At 52.1% G+C, this 12,243-nt stretch overlaps 1 long non-coding RNA gene across 1 annotated transcript; it reads left to right on the top strand.

The window, feature by feature from the left end:
* The first annotated feature begins 5,740 nt into the window (after nt 1-5,740).
* On the top strand, nt 5,741-10,449 carry LOC109287836. The gene is made up of 2 exons (XR_002094971.1): nt 5,741-5,779; nt 9,243-10,449. It is a non-coding gene; the product is annotated as an uncharacterized LOC109287836 (long non-coding RNA).
* Nucleotides 10,450-12,243: the final 1,794 nt, after the last annotated feature.

Here is a 12,243-nt window from a genome sequence, read left to right as displayed (position 1 = left end):
CACAGAAATGTTTGCAATATGCAGCTTGCTAGACAGGCGGTATGGATCCACGGCAGCAACAGGGAGGGGTGCCAATGCTCGCCTTGTCTTAAACAGTCTTCTTCTGTTTTAGAAAATATTTTCATCTACCTGTAAGACCCTGGGAGTGGGCACAGGGAGGGAGGGCTGCACACCAGATAGCGAAGGCATGGCTCACCGGTGGTGAAGCATGGTGCTCCCCCAGACAGGCACCGAAATGTGGCCCCCAGCAGGTTATCTACCTGCCCAAATTTCAGGCACGGGGACACAAAGCCAAGGGCTGGTGCAAAGTTTACTGAGGAGTCCTACAGTGAAGATGACTAACGGTTTGCTTTGCAAGGCCCAGGCTTGTAGGAGAGAAGGAGGTACCCGGTGAGTGGTCTAGGAGAGAGGGGGTGGGGGTCCAAACCCCAGCCTGGCCTCTGAACCTTAGGAAAGCCCCTTCACCTCTGTGCTTTTGAGCCTCATTCGAGAAGAGCAGACACAGTGCTCATCTCCCTCCATCAAAGGCTTGAGAGGATGAATGTGTGCAAAGCACTTGGAGGTCATCAGCAGGCAGGTGTGAGGGGAGTGGCTGTTGCAAAGTGCCCATTGCTCCCAGAACAGCTTTGCCCGGCTCTGGCCAGGACAGTGAACGATGACTGCTCAGCTGCAAGATTGCTCGGTACCTTTGTAAATGCCGAGGCAGCTGTACCTAAAAGGCCGCCTGTGTGGATGAGCTGGCAGTGGGCTGTAGTGGGAACACAGAGGACAACAAGCAAGCACTGCAAGAGGTGCAGGGACAGTGTCCCTCGATTGCCCCGGGGCTCGTTGGCTCAGGACAGCTCCAGAACAACAGGCGTCGAATTCACACCCGATTGCCCCTCCCCATGGGCCGATCTAGGACTTGACCAGGGGTGGGGTGGCACATCGTTACATATAACACAACACACATTTTTTCTCCAGTTGAAGAAAAACTAGAAGCTTCACTAATAGGCCGGGGGGCTAGTGCTATATCGTTCAGTTTAAGATGAAAGCAAAAAGAAGTATGACTATTGGAACATGCACTAATTCCCTGCATTTAAAAAACTAGGCAAAACCAGTCAAAAGATATTGCATCGTTAGTCTTGTAGTCATTGTTGTTAAATGCACGTCTGTTATTGAGATTCACAAGACAAAAATCTAGCTTTCTCGAGCATCTTGACATTGTCTCCAATACTCTACTATCAGTTGTTCCTATACCTGAGCTAAGGTCTTTATCTAGAGCTAAAATCAGTCTGCAGTGCTGTGAAATAGAAGAGAGGCGTTACCAGGAAAGGATCCCAACTGCGTTGGGATAGTTTGAATAGGGGAGCATCAAGAGCATTAGAAAGAAGAGCGGGTCGCTAACACGTGTGGAGTGGAGAGAGATTAGCAGGAATCAGGGAGACGATAATGACTTTCTCAGCACTGCCTGACTACAAGTGCCGCTGTCCCTCCCAGGCAGCTGGTTTTCAAGTTTGGGTGGAGCAGGAATCCCAGGGGTGCAACTGCAACTCCCCCCACCCCAGCTGTGACTTGTCTCAGGCTAATCTCCTTCCCTGGCCAGTTTTCATGCTGACTCGAAGCCAGCCCAAAATGAAACCGAGCTCCCGCTGTCTCCAAATGCTCGGCAGCCCTCTCCCTCCCGTTCCTCAGCCCCGCTCGTAGCACCACCTTCCCCCAGGCAGGCCTCAACCCAGGCAAGCGGGAAGAGCCACCGTGCAACCAGTCTCTGCATGATGTTGCTGTGTCTGGTCACCACCTGGAGCACTTTGCACGCTGCTCCTTTTCATCTTCCCGTGTCGTTTGTCCTCAGGGACCAGGCCCGCTTCGTTTATACCTCACCAGGTGCACTGGAAGCGCTACGGGAAACAAACGTTGGATGCAGAAACAAATGCACCCAGGCATACAGCGGCTGTTGTGCGGAGGCTGGAAGGATGTTGTGGAGCAGTCCTCTTCTGTTTTTGTCCAAAGCCAGGGGACTGCAAGGACGAAGGGCGGCTTTCTAGGAATGCAGCATGCAGGAAGCTCTGTAGAAGAGCACGAAGCGATGGCTCTCCCCTTCCCGGATAACGGGGCCGGAGAGCGCCGCGCTAAGGTCCAGTGGGGATGTCTGGCTGCTCTAGGCAGATCCTAGACCAACTTCCAGCAAATACTTATCTATTTCTTAATGTATTTATTAGATGTGTGTCCTGCCCTGTCTAGAAGGCTCAGAGCAAGAGCCCCAAAGCTCAGAGCACTCCCGGTCCCAATCCAAAAATTAACTCGACTTGCTCCCGGCCCATTAATCTTGTCCCTGGAGCCTGAGCATAATCGGCTTGCAGGTCTTTGCAAGCACCTCTTATGAATCGATACAGAGGGTGTCTCTCTGCGTCTGAATGTTGAGCACCAAAACGCTGATCCTTGGAAAGCCCGGCTTGTGTCATGGGTAGTCGGGTCCAAGGAACTCGGCTTCCTCAGTCCTGCTGAGTTGCATCGGGGTTTCTGTCCCTGACCGAACTGCAGGAACAGCACCAAATGGCCCTGACATCAGCACGGTGTCCTCCAGGGTCAGCGTTGGTGCTTCTGTGCCCTCCCGCCGCTTGGCCGGTCAAACTTTCCCTACCCGGCACAGATCCCTGTCTGCCGTATCACCCCTTTCCTCGCTGAGGAGGCTCCTGGGAGGCATTTAAAACTGCTGTAAGGAGTGCTGTGAGCTGGCCTGGCCAACAGCCAGCCTAGGACTGCAGGCCCCTGTGCTGAGTTGTGCTATGCACGTCAGGCTGGATCCTGCTCCCCCCGTCAGGTCCTAGAGGGTGATCTGATTCTGCCTTGCTCGAGTCGCAGAGAAAGGGTTAATGGTCCTGCTTTTTTCACGCAGCCTCAGCTTAGCCTTTAAGCTCTTGCAAACAGCAGCCAGCTGGCCACGAACCCGCCTGCCTTTTGTGCTCGCTGCATTTCCAAGGCTGCAGCAGGGTGGAACGAGATTGCGCCGAGCACCCACATCCGCTCGGCACCTCCGGGGTAGAGAAAGGTCTGGCCCTGGTGTGTTGAGCTGGGTCAGTCTCTGTTACCTTAGTCCCACACTGACAAACTTTCCCTTTGGGGATGCATGCTGCGTGGAGGGGGTTTCCACTGCTTTGTGGGCCTGTGAAGCTAACCTGGGTCCCACTGACTTCAGGGCAACTTTCCTTGTGCTTATGGTCATGGGATCCACACTTCACATAGCCAAGAACAAATGTTCCTTGCATTGAAGGGAAATGGCTGCTATGGAGCAGGGTTAGGGCATTAGCTGGCCTCTATGTCTTCCCTCCAAACAGCCATATAGTCTCTCTCCTAGTTCTTCTGGTCCCTTTGCCCTCCTAGTTTTTTGTTCCACATCCCACTCTTATTTCAGTGGCTTTTTATTTCTCCTCTGCAGCCTCTTTTCAGGGTCTCCCCTCAACGGACCAGGAGCCTAGCAGCGTTCAGGTCAGCCTGGGTCTGATGCGAGGCAGGGGAAGTTCACCATCCCTGCACAGTGGGCAAAACTCAAGGGGCAGAGCAGTTCATGCTCAGAGCTCTGGATTCTCCCCCCAGCCCTATTGCTGGGGAGCAGGACAGCCCCATTGCCCCCGTAACACACAAGGGTCGGTGTGCTCCATGTGCAGGCTTGGCTGCATGACGGTGCAGCGTTGAAACGCATGGCCGTGCAAAGGAGGGGCAGACGGGGGTCATTAACCAGGTCCCTCCCTGTAGCCTACTCTGGAGTAGCCATGACCTTTAGCTCGTTGTGAGGTTTGGCCCAGCTGGTGCAGATCCAGTCCCAGGGCCCGGCTGGAGGTAATCGGGCAACCAGGCTGACTCGGGGAGAGGCCCTGCCCATGTTGGCCTAGATGCGCTCAGAGAGCTGGGCAGTAGATCACCTGGCTGTGCCTCTGGCTTGCTTGAGCGCCCTAAACCTGACTCCATGCACTGAACATCTAGTGTGGACCCTCCTGCCTGTTCCTGCTTGCTCCTGGTCCGGCCTTGGACCTGCTTTGCTGGCTTGCTTCCTTGCCCTGCCCACGCCCTTGTCCATGGGCTATTCTAGACTAGGAATGACACCCGATTTTGATCTTGGTTTCCACTCCTGCAAACTACCGACCTAACGTGATGCATTTGGACCAGCTGCCTATCCCCCGGTCACTGCTCATGATAGCTTGTGCCACCTGATAGCTCGGGCTAGTATGTGAAAGGAAGTCTCGGGGTGCTCTTCGTGGCTGACAGGCGAGACCGCGTGTCTGCACTCTCAGCACGCGAGCTCCCTTCTCTAGACGGGCTCTGCCAGGTCGGAAGGCAGGTCTGCAGCCGGGGGTGGGAGCAGTTTGCTTCGGCTGCTCAGGATGTCGCAGACATGGCAGACCAGGACTGCGGCAGCGACGAGCTAACAGCTGGTATTATAGGAAGCAGAGGCAGATGAATAGGAGACAGTGACAGGCTTCTGAGACCATTTTGCCTCCCTCTGTCGTACACCTTTGAATGGGCAGCAGGTTTGCTACTGCCACGGGTGATGTGCATCAGCAGCCAGCTGACTTTCCTCCTGTGGTGCCCTCTTTCATAGCAAGTTGAATCAACTTATTTTTTTTTTAAGCAAAGCAAAAGGGATGAATCAGCTGTCTAATATCCAGTTTCCATCTCTCTTGTCTAGCAGCCCCTGGCTTCTGTTTGTCCAGGTCGAGCTAACTTTGACCACTTCCAAAGAGTCAACCCAGCTCTGTCCTTCTCACACGTCCTCCCACTCATTATGCTCTGAGTTCAATTCGGTCCCCCACAAATACAGCCCGTTGCAATCACAGCAAAACAGTCAGCGTGAAGTTCCTTACCAAACCTTGTTCAGCTACAAAAAGCACCATGCCTCCCATGGGAACCAGGAGCTAATCCTGCAGGATGCTCAGAGCCCCTCTCCAGGAGCTGAGAGCCTTTGGAAAGGGGCTGGGTAGTTGTGAACGCTCAGCCATGCACGGGAGACCTCCAGAACCGCGCAGGATTGTACCCTATGGGCGAGATCCAACTACCATTAAAGTCAATAGAACAACTCTCATTGATTTTAATGGGATTTGGATTCAATGCTAAGTGATTACCTAATGCATTTCCTGGTTTTTATTTTTCCAGCCTAGCAAGCATTAGCAATGGCAAGGCAGAGGGTGGACTGCCCACCTGCCTTCGGGGAAGCCTCTTGCTAAGGGACCCCTTTTATTCTGCTTCAGGGTGGGATTGGGCTTTCCAAAGATGCAGTCTCATGACTCGCTTGTGAGCTCTTCAGTGAATTCAGTACCTTTCACCTTGGTGAAACCCTTCTAAATTTCATGCCCAAGCCCTTGTGCAAGCAGGTGATCTGTATAGAAAATGAGGGTCGGAAGGGACCTCAGGGGGTCGCATCTAGTCCAAAGCAGGACCGGCCCCAACTACATCATCCCAGCCAAGGCTTTAACAATGGCACCAGCCCAAAATCCAAGTGGGTCCCACGCCAGCCCTCCTCAATCATGTTGAAAAATTTCCCCCTTGAAGAGTCAACCGAGGTTCATACTTCCCCCTCTTGTTATGGTCTGAGTTCAATCCTGACCCTCCCCAGTTGTGCTCTTCCCCTTTATGAATATTATCAAATTGATCTTGATGCTTGACAGATAACTGGGTTTTAATAACATTGATTATGTGCATTTGTTCAAAGGTGATGGAAGCTTTTGGCCCTTTCCAAGCACCGTGGCTCCTCGTAGACTTCTCCTCCGGGAGCTGCTCTGTGTCTAATGACTGCTTGGATGAGGTGAGTGAGTGACATTAGCTAGCCACTTGGTATTTGTTTTGACTGCTTGCTTCTTGCTCATGCTTATCTTACTCTCTAGCCATTGTTCCCTATTGCCTCAAACATTGCTCTCAGCTGCAAGGCTGCTGCTTTGGAGGACAGGAGGGCCCTTCCCAGCAGTGTACGTTTTGCATTTCTCCAGCTTTAAGAGGCCCGCTCAGTTGGTTGACTGCTGCCATGAAACCCTTCTGAATTTCATTCCCAAACACTTGTGCAAGCAGAGAGTCATAGGAATTACCGTATAGAAAATGAGGGTTGGAAAGGACCTCAGGAGGTCTCTACTGCTCATTCCCATAAAGAGGTGAACTGGCCGTCCTGGGTGCACTGACTTTGCTCCCAGTGGGAGTTCTCACTTTCGACTCCAGCAGGAGTAGCGTGAGGCTAGCAGCGAATACCTGAGACTCCAGAAACCCAACATCCATCCTCCCTGTCAGCCTGATGGAGCCCAGCTTTGCAGAGATGGCTGCCTGTGCTCAACTTCTCATAAGGACAAGCTGTCTTTGGGACCAGCCAACTCTTCCCATTAAGAGCTGGGCTTTCCCAGATCTTAGGGGTGGCTCAGCTCAGCCAGTGCATGCAAGCCCATGAGCACTGGGGCTAGAGGTCAGATGTGCTTTTGATCTACTGTTATGGCAGTAGATTTAACTTCAGCCCTGCAGTGCTGACGCAAGGGCTCCCTTTATACCTCGGTACCGACACGACGCAGCGTTACACGCCGCATCCTCACCTGTCTGCTCCGGTCCCAGCCCTTGGGCACACAGCGAGTTGCAGACACTCTTCTGTTGCACCCTGATTCTCACACCTGGATTCAAGTGTCTTTCCAACCACAGTGCAGGGAGATGGGTTTCCGTCCTGGGGGTAGTGTCTGAGTACAGGGAAGCAGGTGTGAACTTTTGTAGCGGGACCAAGCTCTGTTCTTGGGTTGCCCATAAATGTGGGACTGAAGGTGGCTGCAGTCCCTGCTGTTACACTGGGCTAAGGATCCAGCAGCTCGAGAGACAGCGAGAAGCTTGCGTGCTGTGGCGTAACCCCATCCAGACAGGGACTGTTGCCAGCATGGGGTGGTCTTCTCTGCTGGCAAAACTTAGTGGCATGGACAGGACCTGATAGCCACCTTGCATCCCTCTGCGCCCTGCTCAAGGACTTGTCCCACCCGGCCCCCAGCAATGTGACCCAGTGGCTGTTACATGACCGAGGTGCCCCTTCCTCACGCTCAGCTTTGCTTGTCTCATGCTCACCTACATGCAGACTTGCATTATTTTTCTACTCTTTTACCCTAGCCTGGACCTTAGCCCTTTGCTAGTGAGCAAGCCAGCTGGCACCTGTGCCCGATTCCACCCTGCTTTCCAAGATCTGAATCTATTCCCCACTTTTATGATCTGCTACCTGCCAGCTGCACCTCCGTAGCCTGATAACTCCCTGAGCCTGCGGCCTGTTTCTCTGGCTGTCACGGTCTGGATCCTCTTCAGCATTGCTGAGGGCTACTTGCAATAAGGCCCTGAGGTCCTGATGCCCAGGCTGGTCTCCCATCAGCTGGACCATGCTGCCTATCCTTATGATAACAGGTGTAAGCACATTTGGTCCATCTAGAAACTGTCCAGGAGTACCACGTGGACTGTGACATGGGCACCTGTGCCAAGTGAAACCAGTGCCTCTATTCCTAATTGAACCAACGTGGTGCCAGCTTAACAGATGGGCAGGAATATAGAGGCTGCATAAAGCACCAGAGCTGTTTGCTGCGGGCAGCATCTTGCACCAGCCGTATCAAAATGTCTGAGTGTCTTCAGCATGCACACCTCAGCTGGAGGGGATTTGCCGCCTGCAGCTCCATCTTCCATGTGGATTTGAGTTGCGGGCGTCTCTGCAGCACGGCGTGGTTGCAGCACTGGTGAGCGAGGGAGCCCCTGTCTTCCCTCGCCCTGGTGAGCAGTGCCCATCAGCGGTCACCCTCGGAGAAGCCAGCATGGTCCAGTGCATGGGCATGCTCCATCTGCTGCATGACCTTGGCCAAGCTGCGCCCCTCTGTGTGCTTCACTTTCCCCTCCTGCCCTATCCCCTGTTTATGCATTTAGGGTAAATGAGTGGCCAAATTAAAATGACGTAACAACAGGTGAGTACGTGCCGTGTGGAGGGACTCTCCATCTGCCTCAGTATATGTGCGAGCTGCCCTGGATGAATGAAACAGGGCTAAGTTCCCCAGTTCAAGTTGTACTTACCCCAGGGTACTTGTGGGCACACAGGCAGTTACCACGCATCTGCTTTTTTGCAGTAAATCCCCACTCCTTGTTTACTCACTGTCGTTTGTCTGTACCCATAGGTATGTCCCATGCTTCTGGGCTTTGCTGGTTGCTGCTTGGGGCTGGGAGGGAATCCTGCCCCCTTTTTCTACTGTGCGTGTCCTTTAAAGCCTTCCTCGGAGGCGCTGGGTGCTGCTGGCAGTCAAGGCTGGGGATGGGGACTGGGCTGTGCCAATGCTCCTGATGGGATTTAAAGCTGGAGGGTCCTGGCTAGAGGGTCTTGCCCCTGCTCAGGGTCATACTGATGTCACATTTGGGGTCAGGAAGGCATTTCCCCCCCAGGCAGATTGGTATGGGCTGGGAGCAGTTTACCTGGGATGTCTCGAGTGTAGATTAACAACTTTTTACAGCAGCAGGACATTGGCTTACCTGGTGTAGCTGTGGCAGGGTGAGGTGTGAGGTCTTGTGTTGTATCAGGGGTGATGGTAGTTTTACTAAGAGGTTAGATGATGGATTTGTCTGGGGTAGCTTGGACAGGGCTGATCCTGCCTCAACTAGCCCCTTCCAGCCCCACTTCTCTAGGATGTCTATGATGTTGGGTATCTGGACAGCAGGTAACACAGTAGGGGTCTATTTGTAGCTCAGGGTCTCTAGACACTACTGCAATCTAAAGAAATGCTGGGTGAGGCGGGTGTCTCTCAGTCCAGTTTGCATTTGCCTTGCATTACAATACCACCACCACGGCAGGCACCATGGTGGCCGAGGGCTGGCAAGCCTGTCTCCCATCTCTCACCAAAACCAGGGCTTAGGATATGCAAGTGAGGCTTCATGGTGCAGCTTGATCCACCCAGACCCTTGTTTCCTGGGTGGACCAAGAGGTCTCCCTGTCCAGTGCTGTCAGTCTGGCCTTGCTCACGCGGTCCCACAAGCCAAGGGTGTGTGTGGGGTGGGGAGGCTTCCCCAGCAGGGCTGGCTTTGCATAGCCATGGGGGAAGCAGCAGGGCAGATGCTCCATTTCCCCCTCAGCTCTGGGAAGTCATCTGCAGAATTGGCTGGGAAGTAATCCAGTGGGACAGGAGCTCTGCTGAATCTGGGGGAATGCCGCAGTACTCCGTCTTGGGCGGGTTTGGACCACTTTGTGCCGTACGGAGCGACAATTAATGAATGTATCTGCCTTTTGCATTTAGCCTCTTGCTCACTCGGAAAGCCGTGTAAGATATACATCTGACTTTCACAAGGGGCTGGAGGAGGAAGGGAGCGATGTGATCAAAACCCAGCCTATTCCAGCACAATATTCGAATGCAAGATGCTCAGCCTTGAACAGCAGAGAACAGCATCACATTATTTTACTCTGATAAGTAGTTTGAAAGGTGACCTGTGAATGGGAAAAGGAGCAGGCTGTGCTCGTCTTTGGCAGTGCAAAGGCGGTCTTTGCGGGGTGCATTCTGCAGGGGGGAGTTTTGTGCACGTGTCTTTTACATAAATAATGTAGGTGCTGTCGGTCCGGTGTTGCGAGACGGCCGCGTGATTGACTGAAGAACCCAGAGTAGGAGCATGACATTAGAGATGCCCAGGAAAGGAAACATGATTAACTGAGACCGAGGAATGAATGTTGTGTTTTTTTATTGACTTCTTGGAGCTCTCTGTTCCCAACAGCTATTTAACTCAGAAGCCATGCTCAGTAATTAAAAATTCAAGTTTCCCTCCCCTTTGATTAAGGGCTGAGAAAACTCCCGGTCCCCCTGTCTAGTACCTCCAAGGAGGCATTTAGCAGTCCAGAGAAGGCAAGGCATAACAGGCTTCATATTTATAAGGCAAAAATCCTTTTAGACCATCTTTCTACATCTTCCAGAAGCCAGATAAGACATAAGCCCCTATTTTGCCTATTCAGGTCATTTGACAATAAGCTCTTATAAAACCAAGCAGTGCGGCTGCCTGCTGCAATGGAGCATACCCACCGCAGCACATACCCCCACGTCAGCAGCTTGGGAGTGGAAACCAAAGTGATCTGCGTGGGTTTTGGGGAGGGTGGGGGATGGCTGGGGGACAGGGGCCCTGACAGGGATCTCTGCTATGGTCAGTGCCTCTGGACTTCGTGCTCTGGCTTTCTGCTTCTGGCCCTGCTTGGCTCCGTCTCTGGACTCTGGCTTTTGGGACCTCCACTCAGCTTTGATTGCTTGGTCCCGTACTCCAGGATCCTGACTTGGCCTTGGACTCTGCCTCAGCAACTTGGACGTGAGTTTCTGCCCCCACCCATGTGCTCAGGGCCCGCCAGCCCCTGGTGTCTTACCCACTAGGGAAGACTGCCTGCAACCCAGTCTACACAGCAAGTAGAGCACTGAATGGGCTGGATGTGTATGAATGAATTAAAGACTGATAAAAATCTTTATAATATATATGAGTGAATATACTTATAAAGTGCCCACATCCTACTAGGTGTGCATACATTACACCCCAGACCCTGCTGTTACAGCCGTTGGTCATGAAGCTTTGCTTTGTAGTGAGTATAACTGTCCATTTAGAGGATGTCAAGGGCAAAAGACCGGTGCTCTTGACATTGAAACGCATCATCTAAAGAAAAAAAAAAGCCTCTTGGGGGTTTTTTAGATGCCACCTTTGCAGTGCTGCTCTTGTCACCTCTGGATTCTTGTGAATAGTTTGGGATTTCCCATCACCTTCTCCTGGCTCTCAAGGTCCTGGTCCTACACTGACTAATAGATGTGCTTAGCTTTCTGCAGCAAGTTCTCACGTCAAAATGAGCAGATGAGTCATTGGATGTAAATGCTGAGCACACATGCCGGGCTCTGACCTCTGGACCTCTGGTGCTCAGCGCAATGATAGGGTGGGAAAGGACTGAGTTTTTTGTCTTTTAGAAAGAAGAGGAAGAATAAAATCCAAGGTCAAGATTCACAAGGCAGATTTGGGTGAAGCATTGTGATGCCTCACTTAAATGCTCAGCCATGTACGTGAATTCACCACCCCAAGCTGGGTGCACAGGCTCTGCTTATGGGAGCGCCTGACTCTACAGCCCAGTGGTCAAGACACTTGTCTGGGGGGAGGAGTAGGGTGTGCTTGAGGTGTAATATTTTGCAGGTGTGGGGTGAGGGGTCTTAGATGGCAGCTGGATAAATCCCCCTTGGGGGTTCAACCCCAAATGCTGATGCATACAGCTATAAAATATTTAGCACTCCATGCCAGCACCTTTGCAAACACACTGGGAAGCAGGGGGAAGAATATTAAATATGAATTATTAATGAGGCAGAACAGAGAACGTTAATGTGTGCCTGGAGATGGAAGTTGCCATCCCATTGTAAACGGCCGAATTTTGCAAATGAGCAAGAAGGCGAGCGAGCATGTCTGTATTTCAGAGGCGGTAAACACGCCGTTCTGGCTGTGCGTACAAGCCGCTGCCAAAGGGCGCAGAGAGGTAGGAGTTATCTCAGCTCCACGAGGATCTGCCTCCATGGTGTTATGCCTCTGCACAGAGCACCGCTGAAATAACAGAGCTCCACGGGGATGAGGTGTTTCGGGGCAAGGCCTACGTGCAATTAGTTCATTGAAGCCTGGCCTCCAGAAACCACTTAAGCAGATACTTCACTTCAAGCTAACAGGCCTTCAGTATGTGCTTAGGTGCTTTCCTAAACTGAGCCTTTATTTTGGAAGTGGAGGTTCATGTTTGCTCGACATAAGTAATAATATTATGACACCATAACCTATCACTCTCATTTTTCTGAGCACATGCATGGTACTATTGTCATAGCATCACAAAGCTAAGCATGGGTATTAAAAGGATGTAGGTGAGTGTCACGGCAACTAGCAAAGATAAATAACCACTGCTAAAATTAAATATTTTTAAATCTGAAGGATGGAATAGCTTAAATAGATTTCATAGACGTTTGGGCTGGAAGGGACCCCGGAGGATCATCGAGTCCAGCCCCCTGCCCCAGGGGCAGGAAGTCAGCTGGGGTCAAAGGATCCCAGCAAGATAAGCATCCAAATGTGTCTTGAAGATGTTCAAAGTGGGTGCATGAACCGCCTCTGGCAGCAGTCTATTGCAAACCTTGGGGGCTCGGACAATAAAGAAGTTCTTCCTTATGTCCAGCCTGAATCAGTCGCAGAGGAGTTTGTGACCATTCGACCTCGTCATCCCTTGGGGCGCTCTGGTGAACAGACGTTCCCCCAGCTCCT

This window comes from Gavialis gangeticus, unplaced genomic scaffold (genome assembly GCF_001723915.1).
Source record: "Gavialis gangeticus isolate Ggan-Ray unplaced genomic scaffold, GavGan_comp1, whole genome shotgun sequence".
In the NCBI taxonomy this organism is placed as follows: domain Eukaryota; kingdom Metazoa; phylum Chordata; order Crocodylia; family Gavialidae; genus Gavialis; species Gavialis gangeticus.
Note: the sequence above shows the minus strand (reverse complement) of the source record. Positions and strands in the feature narration are given on the sequence as shown.